The sequence below is a fragment of the Vidua macroura genome, chromosome Z (assembly GCF_024509145.1).
Source record: "Vidua macroura isolate BioBank_ID:100142 chromosome Z, ASM2450914v1, whole genome shotgun sequence".
NCBI classification, from domain to species: Eukaryota; Metazoa; Chordata; class Aves; order Passeriformes; family Viduidae; genus Vidua; species Vidua macroura.
Genome location: NC_071611.1, coordinates 509,078 through 528,619, shown reverse-complemented (window position 1 = coordinate 528,619; position 19,542 = coordinate 509,078).

Sequence of the window (19,542 nt, the reverse complement as noted above, 5' to 3'; positions counted from 1 at the left end):
TCCTGCATTAAGGGGGAATTTCCTTTTAGCTACCAAATAAAATGCAGATTTCAGTCCATTAAATCAGGAAATTGGAGGTGTGTGTCCCATGAATCCCTCACAGCAGGTGCCAAGGAGCTCCTGCACATCTGGAATTCCCCATCTCCTTGGCAGTGTCCAGCACTGACCTGGAAGAGGGCCCCAGTCTCTGGCATATCTATACCCATCCATATCCAGACCCATCTGTACCCATCCAAATCCATCCACATCCATCCATGTCCATCCATACCCATCCATATCCATCCAAATCCATCCACATCCATCCATGTCCATCCATACCCATCCATGTCCATCCATGTCCATCCACGTCCATCCATGTCCAGCCATGTCCATCCATGTCCATCCATGTCCATCCATGTCCATCCATACCCATCCATGTCCATCCATACCCATCCATGTCCATCCATACCCATCCATATCCATCCAAATCCATCCACATCCATCCATGTCCATCCATACCCATCCATACCAACCATGTCCATCCATACCCATCCATACCCATCCATGTCCATCCATACCCATCCATACCCATCCATACCCATCCATGTCCATCCATACCCATCCATGTCCATCCACACCCATCCATGTCCATCCATACCCATCCATGTCCATCCATACCCATCCATGTCCATCCACACCCATCCATGTCCATCCATACCCATCCATACCCATCCATGTCCATCCATGTCCATCCATACCCATCCATACCCATCCATGTCCATCCATACCCATCCACACCCATCCATACCCATCCATACCCATCCATGTCCATCCATACCCATCCATACACATCCATTTCCATCCATATCCATCCATACCCATCTATACCCATCCATACCCATCCATGTCCATCCATGTCCATCCATACCCATCCATACACATCCATTTCCATCCATATCCATCCATACCCATCCATACCCATCCATACCCATCCAAATCCATCCAAATCCATCCACATCCATCCATGTCCATCCATACCCATCCATACCCATCCAAATCCATCCATACCCATCCATACCCATCCATGTCCATCCATACCCATCCATACCCATCCATGTCCATCCATGTCCATCCATACCCATCCATACCCATCCATACCCATCCATACACATCCATTTCCATCCATACCCATCCATACTCATCCATGTCCATCCATACCCATCCATACCCATCCATACCCATCCATACCCATCCATGTCCATCCATACCCATCCATGTCCATCCATACCCATCCATACCCATCCACACCCATCCATGTCCATCCACACCCATCCATGTCCATCCATACCCATCCATACCCATCCATGTCCACCCATACCCATCCATACCCATCCATGTCCATCCATACCCATCCATACCCATCCATGTCCATCCATACCCATCCATGTCCATCCATATCCATCCATACCCATCCATGTCCATCCATACCCATCCACACCCATCCATGTCCATCCATACCCATCCATGTCCATCCATACCCATCCATATCCATGCATACCCATCCATACCCATCCATACCCATCCATACCCATCCATACCCATCCATGTCCATCCATGTCCATCCATGTCCATCCATGTCCATCCATACCCATCCATACCCATCCATGTCCATCCATACCCATCCATACCCATCCATGTCCATCCATGTCCATCCATACCCATCCATGTCCATCCATACCCATCCATACCCATCCACACCCATCCATGTCCATCCATACCCATCCATACCCATCCATGTCCATCCATGTCCATCCATGTCCATCCATGTCCATCCATACCCATCCATACCCATCCACACCCATCCATGTCCATCCATACCCATCCACGTCCATCCATGTCCATCCATACCCATCCATACCCATCCATACCCATCCATACCCATCCATACCCATCCATGTCCATCCATGTCCATCCATACCCATCCACGTCCATCCATGTCCATCCACACTCATCCATGTCCATCCACACCCATCCATGTCCATCCATGTCCATCCACACCCATCCATGTCCATCCACACCCATCCATGTCCATCCATACCCATCCATACCCATCCACACCCATCCATGTCCATCCATACCCATCCATGTCCATCCACACCCATCCATGTCCATCCATACCCATCCATGTCCCCTTCCCGGGCTCCTGGGATCTGTTATTGTTATCCTTGTCATTATCACCATTGCCCTGGGGCCGCAGTGCAGCCGCTGGTAATGAGGCAGAGCAGGGTTTAACCGCTTCATGGACTGCGGATGGATTTAGGTCACCGAGCCACAGGACCCCGAATGGTTTCAGCTGCAAGGGGTTTTAAGGATTGTCTCATTCCTCCCCCACAGATGGAGGGACGCCTTTCCCCAGCCCAGGTTCCTCCAGAAGCCCCCGAGTGCTCACAGCCACCACACAGGGAAATGCAGCATCCTATAAAAAATACAGAGCTCTGGAAGAAAGGGGATCCTGCAGCACCTTGCAGCTCTTCGCGTGGACTTGGGAATCAGAGGGATTAGGGGGTTTAGCTGTAAACCCAGCTCAGGCTGCTCCGCAGCACTTCAAACTCCTAATTTCCCAAAATCTCCATATTACCCGGTCAAGATCTTTGAGCAACCAACAGATTTCCCCAGACTGTTAATCCCACATTTCATCCTTTCCTGGGTTGTTTTTAGAGGCTGAGAAATGTAATCCTAATTTAATCCTGACTGGAAGCCGGTGAGGGAGGCGCAGGGGCAGGGCTGCACTGGGAAGGTCTCCATGTGGTGCTGCTGGCACAGCCATGGGGGTCAGAAGGAAAGGGTTTCCCAGAAATTCCCTTTGTGTTCCCGAGGTCATGGCAGTGACCCCACAGCCCTGCCGGGCGCATGGGGCAGAAAGGGAATTTCAGGGACACTGGTGGATTTTCACCCCAGGGCATGGGTCCTGGTGGAAGCTGGAAGGTGAGTGGGAAACTTGGATATCTCCACTAAGAACAGCCTCGGAGACAACCTCAGGTCATTTAGTCACCCATCTGCCTTGGTGCCAAAGTAAACATCCTCAGCTCCCTCCCTCCCTCCCTCCCTCTGAGCCCTCCCAGCTCCTGCCCCACTGGCTGTCCGTGTTTCCCTGGGAGGAGGGAGCCCCATTCCCACCTCCTGCCCAGCTGCCGGGATAATTCACTGCTGCTGCGCCAAGCATTTTTCATCTTTAGTTCTCTGTTTGAAGGGAAAAAAGCAGCTTTCCCTCCCCGTGCTTCTTTACGCTGCACCTTAGGAATGTTCGACTCAGTTAAGCTCAGGTTTAGGTGGTGCCGTAGGGCTCGGGTTCTGCGTTTGGGGGGTAAATAGGAACACAAGTAGGAAATCTGCCATCCCAAAAAGCAGGTGGAGAGAGGAAGCCGGAGGTCTCGGCCTCCAACCCACTTACTGGAGCCGGGATTTAGGGGACTTTGCGGGATTAGTGGGATGGATCACCTCGCTTCCCCCGAAGATTCGCCGGCGCTGTGATTTGTGCCCGCTAAGCCGCTATAATGATGAACAATCCTTTTTATTAACGGGCCTAAAAATAGCAGCTGCAGCCAGCCCTTACATAAAGCAGCAGCGCCATGTGCCAGCCCCTGCCCCAGTCCCCCGAGAGCCGCTCCACCGCACAGCTTCGGGGAAGGAGAGAGGGCAGCGTGGGGGTCAGCCGCCCTCAGCTTCCCCTGGGGGCTTTCCCAGCAGGTAACGGGGCATTCCGGGGCTGTGGAATGCACACAAACAGTCCTGCAGGACACCCACAGCAGCACCACCCCACTCCCATATGGGGGCTGCAGCCCAGTTTCACCCTCAGCTGCCCCTCTCAGTGTGACAATGACCACTCACACACAGCAGCGGCTGCTTCCTCTTTTTCCCGTGAGTTTTAGGGGGACACGAGACAGCCTGGGATCCCCACTGGTCTGTAGGCAGCACTGATTCCTTGGAGTCCATCTCAGGGATGCCTCAGAGAGCACCTGAGCACCTCTTGGAAGCAGCGTGTCCCCTTTGCACGTGGCCTGTGGCACTCCAGCTGTGCCTTCAGGAATCAGCCCTCAGCAGCTCTGAAATAAAACAGGGGGATGAACCAAAAGAGGGAATTCTGTCACTCCTAAGAGAAACCTGGCAGAGATTAACAGTGGGGAGAACTCCCAGCTCTGGGGGAATCCTTCCCCAGTGGGCTCTGAGTGCCTGAGGAAGCTCAAAATGCTGAAAGCCCCCAGTACCCAAGCCCTTGACAGCTTTTCCCCGAGTCTCTGCTGCTCTCCGTAACTTCCAAGACCGAATTAGCAGCGCAATCATGAGAAAAGGAATCAGAGCCTTCTCCAAGCTGTCAAGTGCATTTTGCTGGATGATTAATTGGCAGAGCTCCGGCCAAGCCCTGGGTCCTGCTAAAGGCCATGCCCTTGACTTGCACCTGCCACTGATTGCAGAAAATGGATGTCTTCACTTCTCCCTTTTTTTTTCCTCCCAGTTTTTTTTTTGGTGCAGCTGTTAAGCTGCTTTAAGGAAATCTTATTTATCTCGACCAGAAACTTGAACTTCTTCTCTAATCTCAGGAGGCTGAAATGAATGTAATTCTCTGCCTCAGCCTGACTTATGGAAGCAGTATTTTAGGTTCTTTAGGAAAGCTGTGATAATTGGACATGATTTCTGTTCCTTGTCCAGGAGCTGGGATGTTCCTGTGCTTTCTGGCCTCCACGAGGTGCTGGAGCGGGATCTGCGAAGGGTGAGTGCAGCAGAACGGGGCAAACCCCAAAACAAATTGTGATTTTGCCTGTTGGATCCGGCGGAGGAGTGAAGGAAAAGTTTTTACCCTTGGTGTTGAATTCTGTGGCAGACACCAAGGCAAAAGTGGCAAATCCAGTGGCAGGTAATTCCAGGTTATTTGGTGTTACAGGGGTTCACTAATGGGGACAATCCTGGGGCAGTGGCACTGCGGGAAAGCCCTCAGAGCTCCTCAGGGAGTGATTCCCAAAGAATCCTGGCAGGAATGGTCTGGAACGGTGTCTCTGAGCTGGTGCCACTGCAAGTGCCCCCGGGCTGGAGGTGACATAAGCCAGGAGTGACTGCTGTGATGCCGCGAGGAGGAGGAGGGAAGGGTCACTGCACTCCCAGGAAAAGTCCCGCAGCATTCCTCTGCTCCACATTCCTGGTTCCCCCTGAACCCTCGGGAGCCTCAGAAGCTGGGCCTCTAAGAGCTGAGCCTAACATGGCACGGCTCGCAGTGCATCGGGAGGGCTGGGAGCACTGTACAGAACTCCTGGTGGAGCCCATCTGCAGCTCCCGCGCTCCCAGGCGCCGCAGGCTCGGCGCGGGCACTCCCGCAAGCGCGGGCTGCTCGTCAGCGCCGAGCCGAGGGGAAGGACAGCGCTGCCTGCCGGGGGGAAATGCAGCGCTGTTGCTGGCTCTGCTGGGGACAAACACTGCAGAAACAAGGCAGGATCCTCTGGGCACCCCTCCCTTCCCTTCCCCAGGCTGGGCATTCCCAGCTCTGTCCGGGTGACGCCGCTCCTGGAGGTCTCTCAAACCCTCTCCACGCCTCTGCAAGTGGCTCGGGGCTCCTTTGGGAGAGAAGCCTCTGGAGATCCGTGGCAGGGTCTGGACGTGCTCCGAGGTGAGCTCCTGGGAGTAAGGAGAGAACAGATACCAGCCATGGTCCCGCTGATCCTTTAAAAGCCAATCTCCGCACGCCTTAAACCAGGAAAGCAACATCTGCTCCGCTCGATCCAGGTGTTTTATGTCCCTGTCATTAATTGGAGGGGACATTATGTCATCATACATCAACAGGGAAAGTTGGTTAAAGTGCCACTTATCTCCGGGGCTGTCATTAATCAGCTCCCTTTCAGCGGGTGCTGTGACACCTTGGAATGTTTTCCTTCTCCTTCCCAGGTGCTTTGGAATTAACAGCGTGGAAATCTCACACACACACACACACACACAGACACACACACAGTGGTCACCGGGGGCTCTGGGCTGGGGACACTTCCACCACAGCAGCTTGTGCAGCCCGGCCTGGAACGCTGCCAGGGATGGCTGTGCCAGCCTGGCAGAGGCTGTGCCAGCCTGGCACGCGGGGAATGCCCTTCCCCTGGGACACCGCAGCAGCCCTGGCCTGTCCCATCCCCTCCCTCCGGCCCTGCCAGCCCCGGGAAGGGAAGCACACGTGGGAAACAGCCTGAACTGATGGAGAATTGTGAGGCAAACAAATTGAGTGTGACAGAAAAAAAAAGCCAAGTCTTGACTGGATTTGCTTCCCGGGAATGACACGAAGTCAAGTATCTTATTAAGTTCAAGAGAATTACATTTTCCATGCTCCAGCGAGAGACACGGGCCCTTTGGAAAATCATAATGAACGGCTTTCTGCCGCCCTCATTTACATACCTTTGATAAATGGCTGTAACCAGATTAGGGAGATAAAATAACCAGTCTATTAATTACAATGATTATTATTTAATAGAAAATGGGATTCCGGGCGCTGCGGCTGGGAAGAGGGAGGCTTAGCAATGCATTATATGGATGTGGTGGTTTATCTTTAGGAGTAAGATAAGTGTCCGGCTCTTCTGCAATCCAAAGAATATGTTCATTACCTGGGCAAGATTTATAAGTATAATTGAGTGTAATATTTGAAAACTCTTTGCCTTACTTGGTGGACAAGGCACGGCTGCTGCTTTAATTAAGCTGGGTAAATGCCTTCATGAAGTTATCAAACAGGGACCCATTTGCAGGGAAATTGCTGCGTTAGTTGCAAAGTTTGGGAGCTGCAACAACCGCAGTCCTGCCCGAGCTGAAGTGAGGTGCTGTTATCTACAGCCCCGTGTGTGTTCTAGGGCTGTCTCGTGGAAATTGAAACTGTGAGGCCAGAGGGGCCCAGGGAGCGCCGAGGCCAAGCCTCAGATGGTTCTGGGCTCCTCAGGACGGGGCAGACCTGGAGGTGTCCAGGGCAGGGAACACAGCTGGGCAGGGGCTGGAGCCTCAGGAGCAGCTGAGGGAGCTGGGCAGGGGCTCAGCCTGGAGAAAAGGAGGCTCAGGGGGGAACTCCTGGCCCTGGAGGTGTCCAGGGCAGGGAACACAGCTGGGCAGGGGCTGGAGCCTCAGGAGCAGCTGAGGGAGCTGGGCAGGGGCTCAGCCCGGAGAAAAGGAGGCTCAGGGGGGAACTCCTGGCCCTGGAGGTGTCCAGGGCAGGCCTGGACGTGGCGCTGGGTTAGGACAACTTTTCCCAGAGAAGATTTGTCCGGAGCAGGGCAGGAGCAGGGCCCGTTGCAGGGGCAGGGCCAGGAGGGGCCGGGCCCGGTGTCCCGTGTCCCGTGTCCCGTGTCCCGCCCTAGCTGCCAGTGGGAAAGGGAATGAAAGATAAATGGCACCATCTGCGCCCGCACATGCCACGGCGGCAGGGGAGGCGAAATGCTAAGTAGAGCACGAGACGTGTCTGGCAGAGTCACCTATGCATAAAATGAGCCTCCCCGCAGTGCCCGGCAGCCGCGGCCATCCCCGGGCCGCCCCCCGGGATCCGCCGGCACCGCGCCGGCAGCCGCGCCCGGCCAGGGCCGTGTCCCCTGTCCCGTTCCACTGTCCCGCAGCCACTCTCGGGCTGTGCCGTGTCCCCTGTCCCGCTCCACTGTCCCGCAGCCACTCTCGGGCCGGGCCGTGTCCCCTGTCCCGCAGCCACTCTCGGGCTGGGCCGTGTCCCCTGTCCCACAGCCACTCTCGGGCTGGGACGTGTCCCCTGTCCCACAGCCACTCTCGGGCTGGGCCGTGTCCCCTGTCCCGCAGCCACTCTCGGGCCGGGCCGTGTCCCCTGTCCCACAGCCACTCTCGGGCTGGGCCGTGTCCCCTGTCCCGCTCCCCTGTCCCGCAGCCACTCTCGGGCCGGGCCGTGTCCCCTGTCCCACAGCCACTCTCGGGCTGGGCCGTGTCCCCTGTCCCGCTCCCCTGTCCCGCAGCCACTCTCGGGCCGGGCCGTGTCCCCTGTCCCGCAGCCACTCTCGGGCCGGGCCGTGTCCCCTGTCCCGCAGCCACTCTCGGGCCGGGCCGTGTCCCCTGTCCCACAGCCACTCTCGGGCTGGGCCGTGTCCCCTGTCCCGCTCCCCTGTCCCGCAGCCACTCTCGGGCCGGGCCGTGTCCCTGTCCCTCTCCCCGCGGCTGTGTCCCCCGCTGCCGCGCCGCCGGAGCTGTTGTCCCCTTTCCCGGAGCCGGTGTCGTGTCTCACGTCTCCCGTTGGCACCCGCAGCATCCATCACGCGCAGCCTGGCTCCGTACCTTCTCCCGGCATCTGTCGGCTCACCCCTGCGCTGTTTGCTCCGCACAGCCCGCCACGCTGCGAGGGAGCCGCTGATTGATGGGGCCCGCCAGCCCTGCGTGCCCGGCGTGCCGAGCGGCTCGGCCCCGCCCGGGGCAGCCGCCACGCCGCCTTGTCTGTCACATCACATCACATCGCCGCGCTTTTGGGCACACACCTGGCAAAGACGGCCGTTCCCGCTGTTTGCCTGCGCTCCTGGATGTCCCTGCCTGGCGCCCCGCCGCAGGAAGGGCGAGGTCACAGCTCCTCTTTGGGCTGCTCCCGTGCCTAATCAGAATCGCTATTAATTAACTCTCTGACCGCTCGGAGCAGTGACAGGAGCGCGGCGATGCTGGGAGATGCACATGTGGGTGGCAGCTGGACCCCGTGTCACCCCAGCCAGGGGCGCAGGGGCCGGGCCAGGCACCCCGAGCCGTGCTCAGGGACCGGGAGCTGCCCGGATCGGGATCCAGTCCCCGTCCTGCTGGCAGCCCCAGCTCCCCCATGCCAGGCCCTGTCAGGTGCTGCTGTCCACCTGCTGAGTGCGCTGGAATTCCTCAGGAATGACAATGAAATGCTCCCTAGGTTGTTGAACACTCTGCCAGCAGCGGGGGAATGAATGCTGGCAGCAGCAGCCCCACTGCACAGTGAGCCTACGAGCAGGGCTCTGCTGAGATCTGTCCTTGATTGGGATAACTGCCCTCTCTGCAGCACTCAGCTGCTCTCCCTCGCTGCAGCTGGGCACTTGCTTCCATGCCCACCCTTCCATCCCCACCCAGGAGGAAGCTGCCAAAGGGAAAGGATTTGGCTCTGATTGCTTTGCGCCTGAAATAAATACATTTTATTGTGTGTGCTCATTTAACAACCCCAGAAATTATATCTACGGCCTGAGTCCATTTCCCTTCCACACTCATTCCCCCATATGTGGAGGAGACAGTCAGGATAAGCTGGAAAACCGTGTGAGAAACAGCAGAGCAGTCCCTGAGGCAGCAGGATTTCATAAGGACGGAGCTGACACATTTATGGGTTCTGTCCTGAACCCCTGAGTGTGACAGCAGGTCAGAGGGGGAGCCTGGCCCTCTTCCCCCTGCATACACCTCACACACAGCTTCCAAGCCCAGACATCCCTTCAGGGAATCGCTACTCGGTGCGATGCCACGAGAAATCAGGAGTGGTGGTGGTTAATAATAAACCAGGCAGCACGGAAAGAACAGATTGCAGTGGGAATTACTGTCTTTCCCGAGATTTGAGGGGTTGGCTTGGGGGGGGCTTTTTTGGGTTCGTCGCTGTTGTTTTTAGCTGAGAGATCCCAGCTGGGCCTGAGAACTCGTGTGTGTGGGGAGCTATTTTCCTCTCTGTCTGTGCATCCGTGGGGATGCTTTAGCAGATAGCAGCACTTCCCCTGCCACAGCCACACACAGAAATCCTGGGAGAAGAGCTCTGTCCGTGGCCTGCTGCTGTGTTCAGTTTCCCACTGGAAAAGTGGCCCCGTGGGGACAGGCCCTGGCGACAGCAGTATGAGCACCCCAAAAACGGAGGGGATGCAGGACCTACCTGTGGTTATGCCAAGGGTTAAACAAAATAAATCCCATTCCCATCATCCCACAGGCAAAGCCAAAAGCATTGCAGCGTTTCCTTGTGGGAGCACGGGGCTCCTCTCACAGGGATGTGACGTAGGGACATGCAGGCACCTGCAGGCAGCCCTGCCTTGGGAATCAGTGGGAAATGCCTCGCTGCTGGCCGCAGGGACGGAGGGGAAACGCAGAGGGCAAGCGCTGGCAGGAGCGTGTGTGTTTATCCAGCACTTTAACTAACAGGGAGTGACGCTCTCCAGAGCAGGAGATAAAGTGGGAGATGAAATACGAGGCCATAACCGCGCCACGGAGGCGACGGCGCTGTGTTTAATGGGAGCCTCGTCGGGAGCAGATAGGCCATAACACGACAATAATGAAATATAAATGACCTACATAAAAACCAGATCGAATCAGGCCATTACCGAAGCGTCAGTTCTTTACAAAATAATTGCTAATGACCTTTGATAAAGAAATCACTCGTGTGATATTGCTGACAGCACCACTTCCAGCGGAGGCATCGGAGCAGCCGCCTCTAAATCAGAGCCAGGGCTGCTGGGCTGGGCTCAGGATGGGCTCGGGATGGGCTCGGGATGGGCTCGGGATGGGCTGTGACTCCAGGAGCTCCACGGGGCTCTGTCCCACCCAGCACCTGACAAAGCCATCGCATCCAAGCTGGGATGGAGAGCATGGCACGAGCATCCCAAAGGAGCCACAGGGACCTGCTGGAGGCAACCCCCGTGTGGATCGCCCACAGCAGCGCGGAGCATTTTAATCCCTGTGCTGATTGTCCCAGCGGGAAAACAGCCAGTGACTGCTGGATTTAGGGACACCCAGCATCTCTCCATGGCAGCAGGAAAACAGCCAGTGACTGCTGGGTTTAGGGACACCCAGCATCTCTCCATGGCAGCAGGAAAACAGCCAGTGACTGCTGGGTTTAGGGACACCCAGCATCTCTCCATGGCAGCAGGAAGAGCAGATCCAAAGGAGATCCCCCTGCAGAGGGCAGGGCCTGCACCTCCCTGTGCATCCACAGCATCCTCAGCTCCAGATCTCCGCCTTGGAGCGGTGTGGGGATGGATCGTGGCCCTCAGCTCTGGTTTTCTCTCAGAACATCCTGCTCAGACTGGCTGTTCCGGCTTTCCCAGAGCAGGAAACGACCCAAAAGCAGCGACAGCACGGACCAGCTCATGCCCAGGGTCCCTGGACAGGCTGGCCGGCGAGGCCGCGCTTCCCAGCGGGATTCCCAGCAGAGCTCAGCCATGGAATCGTGCCGCAGGGCTGAGGAACAGCTGCCGAGCGAGCGCGCGACCAGATCAGCACGTTTCCCGGTGGTGGAGCAAGAAAACCCCTCCGAACAGGCCGGCCTGTGGCGGAGCCGCGTTCCCGACGTTCCCGAGCACGGCATCTCTGCTCAAACCTCGAAGCACACCCACTCCCCTCCCTTCCCCCAGCCCCACGGAGGGAAACGAGCTTCACACTTCCCCTAATGCCAGCTGGTTCATTTATACTGCACGAGCTCCCGAGACGGTTCCTGACAGCGATATCCCGAGCACCGGCCTGCGGAGCGTTTGCATCCAATGAGGAGAGCGGCCCCAGATTCCTGCAGAAAGCCTGGAAAACCCAGCTGGCCCCCAGGCAGAGGGATTCCTGCTCTGGGGCTCCGTTGTCCAGGTTGGAAAAGCCTCCCAAGAGCCCCAAGTTCAACCATTCCCAGCACTGAGTCACGTCCCCAAGTGCCACATCCACAGGGCTTTTAATCCTGCCTGATCCAAGGCTTTCTTGCTCTTTCGGGAGGGAATTATTTCCCTGAACCTCCCCTGGGAAGGAGTTTGCAGGGGTTTTGCTCACACTGCCTGGTTCTGAAATTGTCGGGGTGTTTCCCAGTGTCCCTGGAAATCAGGAAACTTTGTGATCCTCCACTCTGAGTGCCTAAAATAGGGAAGGGGAGGAAGGATCATTCCCATTTCCTTGCTAAAGTGAGGGGGAAAGATTGGAAAAACAGGTGCTTTAAAATTTTCCAAGGCGCAAACTAAATGACAAAACGCAGGAGCATTTCATTGTTTGAGTTTGGAATAAAAGACAGATAATTAGGAAATTGGGAGTCTATTAATTTCCCAAATTTACTCAGGCACGAAGCACTGAGCTCTGGTGATATTTGCTTACCTCGTCATTATGCAAAAATATATTAGCTAATTATTTTGACTAATGCAATTAAGATATGCATATTTAGCATAAACTCCACAATAGAAACGTTCCAGTCAGCAGTTGCCGGGTTGCACTCGTGGGCAGCGGAGAGGGAAAAGGCAAACAGGGATCTCGCTCCTGCTCTGCCGCACGAGGTGCCACAGAGGCTGTGCCAGCTCTGCCAAGTCCCTGCCAGGCACCTCTGGGACACTCAGGGCCTCCTTTCATGGAATCAGGGAATGCTTCGGGCTGGCTCTGGGCACCCTGTGCCAGCAGTTCCATGCCCATATCCCCTCTGGCAGTGGAAGCCATTCCCTGTGCGCTGTCCCCATCCCTCTCAGCTCTCCTGGAGCCCCTCAGGCCCTTCAGGGGCTCTGAGCTCTCCCTGGAGCCTTCTCCTCTCCAGGTGAGCACCCCCAGCTCTGCCAGGCTGGCTCCAGCCCTGGAGCATCCCCCTGGTTTTCCTGGCTCTTTATTTTGTCTGGGAGCATCCCCCACTCATCCCTGTGCCCTTTTCCCTTTTGAGCAGCTCAGCTGTCCCGGTCCGGCACGGAATGCCAGCCTGGCACTGCCAGCATTGCCAGCCCCCCAGGGCTGTGGGGCGCGTGAGGAGACACAGCAGGGCTGGGAACTCCCCTCTGCTCTCCAGGGATTGCGTGAGGAGCAAGAGGCTGCTGGAGCCGGGGGAGGAACCGCGCCTGGTTTTCTTTCCCTCTTCCAGCAGAGACCGAAGGCAAATCCAGGGATTTTGCAGCGCCTGGCAGGCTTGTGTGGTCCAGATGTGGCCTCTGGGATTCAGGGCTGGGTCTCCCAGCCTCGCACCGAGCCGCCTCCCAGTGTTGGGGGAGAGGAAGGAGCAGCAGGGACGCGAGGAGAGCCCCGCACGGGAATCTGGGAATGTTTGGGTGGCTCCCGGCGCCGCAGCCCCAGCTCTGCCCAGCGCTGGCTGTGCTGCCAGCGGAGCCAGTTTGGCTAATTCCTCCCGAGCCATGTGGGCTGTCAAATGGCTTCTGCTGTATTTTGTTGCCCTTTCAAATATTTCTCCGAGAGTGGGATGTACCATCTGCTGGCCAATCTGGCTGTGTCTGCAACAGCGCGGCTCCCAGCGCCGCGCCCATGGGCGCTCGGCACCCTCCAGCAGCCGGCAGAGCCGGCCGGCGCGCCCAGCTGGCACCCACCCGCTGCACCCGGGCCTGGCAGTGACCTCACGGGTGCTTCCCGACCCCAGCTGCCCCGTGGAGGGGCTGCCCCGTGCCCTGGCTGCGGCCCTGAGCAGCCCGGGTGAGCGGGTGGCATCGGGGCTTTGGAGCTGGGTGGCCTTTGGGCCCCTTCCAGCCCTTTCCGTGGTGGCACACCAGGAGCGCTGGCACTGCCACCCCCGGGGGCAGCGGTGCCCTCCCGGCGTTCCTCCATCCTCACCCAGCGCAGGACAGGCATTTATTTCTTTATTTCCCTGCTCTGCAGCCACAACAGCAAGCTTTAAAGCTCTTCCCTTGCCTTTTTCTGGATTTCTTTCCCCACCCTGCACATCCCCAGTTCCTGCTGACTCCACGCTGCCCTTCCCAGCACGCTGCCAGCCAGGTTAGAGCAGGAGGATTAGACATTGCTGACGGTGCTCAGAAATGCTCGTCATGGCAAGAGCAGGACGGCCTTAGGGAAATCACCGCAGTAATTCCCTGGGGATTGCTCTGGGCTCAGGATCAGCAGGGGAAAGCAATGCTATCCACGCTGCTCTCCCGACGTGTGCGAGCCAGGCACGGGAAAATAATCTCCTTAAGCGTGGCCGATCCTTCCCGCCGCCCGTGCACGCCCTGAGTAGCAGCTACACCTGGGAGTAGGGTGTGTGTAACACCCCACACGGGCCAGGCACCCACAGAGCACCTCGAGGTTCTGTCCCAGCAGTGCCACCTCAGCCTTGCTCCCTTCTCACCCCAAAATCTGCTCCTGATCAGAGGCATCGAGTCAAACTCAACAGGTTTAACTCTGCTTCATCTCCTGGGTATGGGCTGAACATTCCTGTTTTTTCCAGGCTTCTTTTTTCCTCCCATGAAAACAGAGTTTTCATGACAGTGTTAAGGTGCAGTTTCATGGCTTGGGAATACGCTTGGGTGCAGGAAGAGTTGAAGGGATCAGGGAAAGAACTTGCAGGTGGCACTTCCTCCCCAGCAGCTCCAAAACTCAAGGCACAAAGAGCCGATCTAGGAATGGGAATTGTCAGCCCCTCCTTGGCTGGATTTTCATCTTGTCTGGATTTAGGGAAGTTTTGGGCCGTGCTGATATAAAACTGAAAAAGCAGACCAAGGTGTGCCCCAGGAAAGCCCCTGGATCTGCTCCTGCGTGCCCGAGATCCCAGCACATCCCAGCTGCCGCTCAGGGTCGCCCCTCCACAGGCAGTGATTTTATCTCCCCCTCCCAGCGCTTTACTTTTATTCCTTATTATTTTAGAGACGCTTAACAAGTGTGATGGGAACAGCTTTGGGAGCAGATTATTCCGGCAGTCGCTGGAATGCAAATCCCATTAGGCTCCGCCGGAGCTGTGGCACACATCTGACAGGGATATCTGGCAGCCCATCTCACCCCGCTCGCTCCTGAAGGTTCAGGCATCTCTGCTCCCGGGAAGCTGCACTGAAACTTAATCGGGAATTACACCCTCTAAATACCCGCGGAGGAGAGAGTGGACTTTTCAAACCCAAAGCCGTTAATCTTCTTAGGTAATGAGGGGAAAAGCAGCCGAGATGGTGCTGTAACTCTCCGAGGGGGAGCGGCAGCTCCGGTGATTGGGGGCTGCAGGAAAACTCCGGCTCCTCCTCTGGTTATCCCGTTCTCCACTTCATTCCCGTCACCAGATATTTGTAACACCCCCTAAACAGCCACAGAGAAGGCCTTTTCCTTTTCTTTCCCCCTAATTAATTCCACAAGGATGGCGGGAGGGAGGAGACCTCGGCATGGTGGGGCAGCAGGTGGATCCTGGGGAGGCACAGGAGATCCCAGGGATGCTCGGGGCTCAGGAGCTGGGGCAGAGCTGGCTGGGGCTCCTGGAGCTGGGGAGGAATCCTGCTGGCAGAGGTACTCCGGAATCCCAGTGCTGGGCCCTGGGTCCCAAACCGCAGGAGAGATCGCTGATGGCATCCTGCCTTCAATCCTTAACAAATCATCTCGTGGTTAAGAGAGAATTATCAGGGTCACCATTGCACTGGTATGGCCCGAGCTGCAGGCAATTGCACACAAAATCATCTTCCGGGGATGAGGAATCCACAGCCTTTCCACTCGATGGTGGATGGTGGGGAAAAGGCAAAAACAAGGCAAAGCAAACTTCAGCTGTGCCTTGCTGGGAAAGGACACAGCTTCAAGTAGTGATTCCTTTTATTTCGGAATATCCGAGGGCCTGTTTCCAAGGAAAGCAGTCTGGGTTGTGTCTGGGCTGAGCACACAGTGATCCCGCTGCAAAGGCAGCCCCGCGGAACCAGGAGGCCGACAGGAATGTCACACATGTGGGACACACGTGGCACACACATGCGGGAGCCCTCGCTCCGGGAAGGGCTCAGCTGCAGAGCAGGCTCAGCCCTGGGAGAAGCCGGGCAGCCCCTGGAGCCTCGCCAGGGAGAGCAGCGAGGAGCATCCCGCACGGAAAATGGAAAATCCCGGGAGGGCAGGCAGTTTAGTCTAGGAAAAGGTGGCAGGGGAAACGTGCTGGTCCACGTGCTGGACTGCAGCAGGGAGGGAGTGCTGGATCCCACCGACAGGCACTAGGTCCTGCACAGCTGAGCACGCCTACAGCTGGGGGCGTCCCATAGGAGTCACCGCGTTTCTCATCCGGCAAAAGCAGGAGCACCGTTTCCTGATGTGTCCCCTGTTTTTATCCCCATGCCTGAGCGGGATGGAGCTGGAGCATGGAGCGGGATCATCTCTCCCTGCTGCCCCTGCTCTGCAGAGAGCCTGCGGGGCTGAGCAGGAACCCGGCGAGCAGAATCCCACAAGGCTGGAGCCCAGGAGAGCTGTCCCTGTAAGCGCTTCCAGGCCGGCCGGCAGGAAGAGGCTGGGCTCGGGCAGCGGGGCTGAAAGCGTTTCTGGGCTCCCGCTGTCGCTGCAAGTGAAGCCAGTGGGGCCTGGGGGTCCCCGCAACGCCCCCAGCTCCGGGAAGACTCGGAGAGAAAGGGAGAAGCCAAAGGAGTTCGGGCTTTGGGAGACCCATTTTCATCAGGGTTTCCATTGCAATTTCGCCTAATTAGTCTCCAATAATTAATGCTGCGAGCGCAACGGAGATGGAATCAGACAAAATGCTGGTGAGGAAGCCCCATGGAAGCCATCCGTCTTTGGATAGTAATGATTATGTTCGTTTTTATTATTAAAGATCCCATTAGAAAGAATTTATGATTTTTCCCCTTTGTGAGAGAAATAATCAACATTCCGTTGGCTGCTCCCGGTTTTGGTGCGGAGCAGCCGCGGATCCGTAATTAGGCACAGTTAAAAAGAGATTTTGCCTGAATGGCTTTTGGGGAACATTACATCCAAATTACAGCCCCGCCGATTTATTTCCAGGGAAAATACGCTCCCAATAAATAACTCAAATCCACTCGGTCTGAAAAAACATTTGATCCCGGAGAAGGCGGGCAGGGCAGGAGGATCTCCCACCACTCCTCGGTGGATGGCAGTGGCCTCTCCAGGATTTAGGGCCAGCAGGAAGGGGCAGCCCCCAGGCCGCCCCGGTGCCTCCACGGGGGCTCCACGTCTGGCTGACGTTCCCGAGGTGCCGGGATTCGGCCTGGCTTTGTCCGGATATAAGCAGCGCTTCGCCGGGATCGCGTTCCAGCTCAAGGTGCATCTTCCATGGGTGCCATCTCCGCAGCTGCACTTGGAAGTGCCTTTAATGGGAAGCCATTACAAGAGGAAGTCATTTGGAGATCATTCCCATGCTGGGAAATTTTGTTTCCGGAGCCATTTAATGCAAATTTCAGGCTTTGCTTGTTGGGAGTTGATGAATTCCAACGGCGCTCGCCTCGAGTGAAAAGATCCGAGTTTTATGCCGTCGGATTCGCTGCGGATCTTAAAAACAATGCCTGCACAACTTCCATTTAATGTGGGAATTCAGCTTTTAATTTCCAGCCCGCAGCGCAGCGCAGCCCGGAGTTTGGCAGGCGGCTTCATTCCGTATCCAGGAAGGATGTAGCGGGGAGCCTTTTCCATCCTGAATCAAATGGAATTGGTGATTTGCATGCACCTTTGGAGTCAAAATCAAACATTTGCCCTGGCTTGGCCCTCGTTTAATTAAAATGATGAGAACGTGCGATAGGCTTTTGGTCTGAGGCAAAAAGGATGCACAGCCCTGAAATTTGGAACAAACATAAAAAAAAATGCGAAAGGCATGGTTGGAAGTGATAAGAAATGCCAAGACTATGTATTACATGGGATCACGGGATGAAAATAGAAAATATCCTTAAAAAAATCCCGGCGTGCTGTGAAACTGTTGTAGGAAGGGCTGGATTGGATTACAGGCTTTATGGATAATGTCCCCGCAGCCAGCACTGCCCAGGCTTGTCCCCCAGCTGAGGGGGCAGGAGAGGGAAGGGAGCGGGAATTTTCCCTTGGATACGGGCTGGAAGAACGGGTGGGTTCTTATTTGCATTTGTGAGCAGAGACTCGTTTCTTTAATTGGGAGTTTAATGCATTTGAAATGAGTTGAAATGCAAGTTCTGGAAAACAACTGCTCATTCCTAGGGAGCGCCATCCATTTCGGGAGCCGAGGGTTCCCTCTCTGCCATTCCCATCCCTTCTGGCTCCAGGATTTGGGGGTGTCAATATTTCAGGTAAACTGGCTGGGGTGGGGTGTTTGAAGAACACGTTTTCTCCACTGAATAAAAAAAAAAAAGTTTCTTTTAAAAACTGTAATTTCAAATGGCTGTTCAAAGAGCTGATTGAAATCGAGGTTGTTTTTTTCCCCAAGACCGAATCACCACTTGAACAGCTGAGCTATTTTTAGCCCCAAAGCTCTGCACTTTCAAGTTGTTTGTTTGGTAGCAGTAAAATAAAGAACAAAGGAGGAATTCATCTGGCCCCGTTTGTCCTGCAGAGCCCGGGCTCTGCTCTGGCCCGGTCACTTGGGTGTGCTGGGTGTGCCTTCTCAGGGCCGTTTTCGGAACCGCCAGCCCAGCTCCCTGTCAGCTGCACACAGCGGCTCCACAGGGGGAAATTCCTGCCCGTATGAATTCTCCTCTTGGGAAGAGCCCCACACTGCGCTTTCTCCACCAGCCCATCCCGTTTCCTACAGCACCACAAGAGCTGAATTTATTTTCATTTGTGAACACTTTGATGTCTGGGGGCTTGGCTCTCGTACAGTCCCAAACTTCCAGCAGGAGGGAACAGTTTCCAGCACTTTTAACTTGACTCGGTTTCCCACTGTTCTTCACGATCTGCGTTCGTCTCACGGGGGAACCGCTCATTTCCCAGTGGGGTTCTCTCCTGCTCTTGGGCTTGCTGCTGCCCCAGGAGTCACGCGAGGCTCCGCTCCTGCAAACCCACCCGTGCATCTGCCTTGGGAAGGACTGCTGGGAATGGCAATGGAATGGGAATGGGAATGGGAACGGCAATGGAATGGGAATGGGAATGGGGATGGGAATGGGAATGGGGATGGGGATGGGAATGGGAACGGCAATGGAATGGGAATGAGAATGGGAATGGGAATGGAATGGAGTGGGAATGGGAATGGGGTGGCAATGGAATGGGAATGGCAATGGCAATGGCAACGGCAATGGGAATTGGAATGGGAATGGAAGGGGCCAAGTGGCAAAAGGCCAGAGGATTTGGGAAGGAGAGGGGAGGAAGGAGGAGATGCAAAGGGGCTGAGCTGGACTGGGAACTGAAACTGGGAGGCTTGGTGCCGCTGTCGACATCCCTGTGGCGTCTGAAGGAAGAGGGCAGTGTAAGAAACCTTCCATTTTCCCCTGTAACTGCAGCAATAGTCCCAGGAGACCTCTCCTGGTTCCATCCATCCATCCATCCCTCCATCCGTCCCTCCATCCATCCCTCCATCCATCCATCCATCCATCCATCCATCCATCCATCCATCCATCATCCATCCATCATCCATCATCCATCCCTCCATCCCTCCATCCATCCATCCATCCATCCTCCATCCATCCATCATCCATCCATCCATCATCCATCCATCCATCATCCATCCATCATCCATCATCCATCCCTCCATCCCTCCATCCATCCATCCATCCCTCCATCCATCCATCCCTCCATCCCTCCATCCATCCATCCATCCCTCCATCCATCCATCCATCCATCCATCCATCCATCCATCCATCCCTCCATCCATCCATCCATCCATCCATCCATCCATCCATCCATCCATCATCCATCCATCATCCATCATCCATCCATCCATCCATCCATCATCCATCCATCCATCCATCCATCCATCCATCCCTCCATCCCTCCATCCATCCATCCATCCCTCCATCCATCCATCCATCCATCCATCCA